The 4,018-nt window shown below is 36.4% G+C and overlaps 1 non-coding gene across 1 annotated transcript; it reads right to left on the bottom strand.

Annotated features, from left to right (window-relative positions):
- Positions 1 to 237: 237 nt before the first annotated feature.
- TRNAQ-UUG (transfer RNA glutamine (anticodon UUG)) lies at positions 238 to 309 on the bottom strand. The gene has a single exon. It is a non-coding gene; the product is annotated as a tRNA-Gln (tRNA).
- Positions 310 to 4,018: the final 3,709 nt, after the last annotated feature.

Here is a 4,018-nt window from a genome sequence, read left to right as displayed (position 1 = left end):
AGATGTACCCTTGGTCTCTAATAGATACTATGTGCACAATATGGGAGAAATACAATATGGGAGAAAATGCTCATGACCATCCATATGACTTTACCTCGTAGGATAACTAAAGTGGTATCCCTAAAATAATAGATTCCCCAGATGCTGGGCTATTTCCTAAGAGAACTTATAAGTTTTTTAAAATGTCTTGTGTTGTCGTTCCTTATTCTGTGTTTTCACATCAAGGTCATTTCATAAAGGTCCTACCGAGAGTTGAACCCAGGTCGTTGGATTCAAAGTCCAAAGTGCTAACCACTACACCATAGAACCCCTTGTAAAAATTTATTTTGGAATGGTTTTCCTATTTTATGCCGATTCCACAAGAAGGGAGATTCTATCATGAGTCAAACTCAAGTTATTGGATTCAAAGTTCTAGAGCTGTTTTATCTAACTCGTTGTGATCTTGAGCACCTTTAGAGTGGTTGCAGAAGTAACCATCCGGTGTTGATTGAAGCTCTTGGAGAACATGTAATTTTATATATTTCTTATAGTTAATTTATATATTGTTGTATATTACAAACAAATTGAAATAATACTTTACATCCTCGTCTTTCTTTCTTCCGTGCAAAACTTAACATGAAAACTATATTATTTCAATATTCACTCGAGAAACAAGGAGTGAAAACTATATTATTTCAAACCCTCCATTATTGCTTCTACTTTGCGTGAAAATGCTTCCACTAAATCATGTTACTAACCCTCTAACTAGTTGATCTCTAAATGCTTAGAAGTATCTAATAAGACTTCTATTCAAGGAACTTTTCACTATAAAAGATGTAAGACTTCATGTTTATTATTAACGAATTTCAAATGAGTGATTTGATATGTCACAGAGGATAAAATATTTATTTGTTTCAAATATCTTACGTGGACCATTCTTTTTTGTCTAAGTATTTTGAATATTATCATTGTGAATTACTAATGGTTAGGTAAAGATGACATCAAAATTAATACTTTAATTTCATCTTCAAAATTTATTTCCACTTAACTCAGTTGACTAATAATCATAATAGTCACCCGTGCACAAATATTTACAACCTTAAAAGGTAAAATTATAAGGAGTACAAGAAAAAAGTGTTTAAAATAGTTTCAAAATATATAAAAAAAAAAATAGTAGGAATTGGTCAAAGTCAACATCCATTGATCACTTATGGCACAACACAACACCGATGAGGGTAACATTTTTTTTATTTCTCTACTATATTAGGCCCTTTGGTTTATTGGCTTTACAAGATGGAGACATGAAGTTTTCTATGTTCGAAATAAATTTGGTGGTTGATTGTTTTATGGTTAGCATTGGTACCATCAAAACTTATTTATTTCTTTGAAATGTTTGAGTTTACAATTTACATGTTTTCATTTTTCTACTTTGTCTGCTTGCATTTAGAAATGAAGCAAAATTAGTCTGAGGGTTATAGGCAGATTGTTATAATTCTAATTTTTAACTAAAAAAAAAAATTAGTCTCGTTGTCACGCTTAAAACTACTCTATAGGTACAATCGACCTATTATCCTTCCACCAATAGGAGCAAAAGGCAACGTTACTATGTGAAACTAGTTTCATGTCATTTATTCAACAATAAGGGTGTTAGCATGCATTTGGAAATGAACCCATATTTAAAAAAATTATATAAAATAGAAAAGAATTGTTATCTCAAAGACAATGAGAAAACCAACTGTTCCTTCACCCAAGACCCATGGCCCGAGAATCATTCCAAGAACCCTAACGGATGGGTTACAAACTCACATTTCGGTGGGTTATCCAAGCACGGATTGCAAGTTAAAAGAGGTTGAAAACAAAGTAAAATGAAAGGGCCCAACCAAATTCGAACAGGTGAGCTCTGGATCTGCAGTCAAATGCTTTACCACTGAGCTATGGACCCATTTTGCATGATTTTAACCTGAGTGACCCCTTCTACAGAGTGTCAGTCTAAAAGTGTAAAAAGTGTCTCTCCAAAATAAAAGGGCCCAACCAAGTTCAAACGGGTGACCGGTCAAATTCTCTACCACTGAGCCATGGATCCATTTTGTAGGATTTTAACCTTAGTGACCCCTTAGACATAGTGTCGGTCCAAAAAGTGTAACAAATTTCTATCCAAGATAGAAGGGCCTGTTAGGATCGTACAACACACACGCTCGATCTAGATGAACACAAAGAACAGGATAGAGAAAAGTGCAAGGAGAACTCTGGCTAAAAGAATTTTTCTATTGATGACTTCACGCATGTACACTAAGAGAGAATTACAGAGAATAGAAACTACTTTTCAAAGTTCTAGGGGATGGGATATATATATACAGTTCAGTTTACTATATATAGGTTTACCAGATTTAACCATCTACTATATATAGCCATTTACTATATATAACTTTACCCGATTTAACCATCTACTATATATAGCTATTTATCATATATAGGTTTACCGGATATAGTTTTACCAAATATAGCTTTACCAAATATAGCTTTATTGGATATAACCGTTGAACAAGCTATAAATAAGCCACAGGCTCTATAACCTAACAATTCTCTCCGTTGGAGACTGATCTAGTCAACCAAGAATTTCATTCTCAAACGACCATGAGCATCTTCATGGTCTTCATGGCATCATATCAATTGAGGCTTTGCACAACCTCAATATTCCAACATCAACACATTTTGTCAACATGTTTGCTAGATTCTTTGCACCCTCTATCTTCTCCAAACACATCACCATCTTTCACTAACCTGCAAGTGAAATGGTATCGTCTTATGTGTTTTCTCTTTAAATGATAGACCGGGTTCCTTCGCCAACTGTATGACACTCTGGCTATTTCTGTTAAGAATCTTCGTGCTGCTTCTTGCCCATTCTTCCAGATAGTCAGTCATCCATATCATCTTCTTTCCAGCTTCAACTATTGCCACGTACTCAATCTCAGTACAACGCATTTTTTAAGCCTAGACGTCCCATCATCCATGGCTTGCTTCTACTTGGTTGTATCCTCCAACTGTAGGGTCTCATCAAAGGGTTGTGGTTCCCTTTCATCAGCAACAAATAGTGTAATGAAGGTACATACATATCTGGTACTCTGATAGTACAGGATGATCTTCTCAACACCAGTTCAGGTGTCAGTTACTCCACTACTGATTCCTCCGCAACAACCACAGGAGTTTGTTGAGTATCTGCTACAAGATCACTTGGTGATTTTCTCCGCAACTCAACCTCAACTCCCACTTGCTTTGTTGTCTTGGAACCTTGCTCCACATATGGTTCCTCAGCAGTAGTCTCAAGAGTTTCTTGAGTATCTGCTACAACATCACTAGGTGAGTTTCCCTGCAACTCAAGCTCAACTCCCACTTGCTTCGTGGTCTTGGAACCTTGCTCCACATCTGGTTCCATTTCCAATCGCACTTTCTTCAATTCTCTGGCGGTCCTTGTGAAGCTAACTCGTTTCTGCTTGCTCATAACGTAGTTCTCACAACGACCCACATCAACAGATTTCAGACCTTCTAAAACTCCTTTCGCAGCCAGCCTCTTCATTCCTTTCGCACTCATAGGTTCAAGTCTATTGTGCTGTAGACTTGAATTTGAAGCACTCTCAGCAACAGCAGCTATGTTCATACACCCTGCAGTGGTGTATAAGGTTCCAGATTTTGAGCCACGTGCTACCACCGTAGCACCCTTCATAATCTTTCACGAACTCTTCCCTAACTTTGTTGCATAACTTGTGCTGTCCAACTGACTAATAGAGATCATGTCCAATCATTTCCTGCCGGAGTTTTTAAGTCGAAAGTGCTAACCACTACACCATAGAACCACTTGTTAAAATTTTTGTACACAGAGTACCATGGAAATAAGGCTCAAATAAAGGATATAAGACACGTAATTGAGAGAACCTAAAATTTTTTTGAAGTTTGCTTTTCTAGGATACGTCATCACGAAAGTTTGAGACAAAGACCATTGGATAGGTTTTAATAAGGCTCAAATAAATTTAAAATCCAAGAA

Source organism: Cucurbita pepo, chromosome 10, assembly GCF_057944985.1.
Source record: "Cucurbita pepo subsp. pepo isolate OVF chromosome 10, ASM5794498v1, whole genome shotgun sequence".
In the NCBI taxonomy this organism is placed as follows: Eukaryota; Viridiplantae; Streptophyta; class Magnoliopsida; order Cucurbitales; family Cucurbitaceae; genus Cucurbita; species Cucurbita pepo.
The sequence above is the reverse complement of the archived record's forward strand: the minus strand, read 5'-3'. Positions and strand labels throughout refer to the sequence as shown.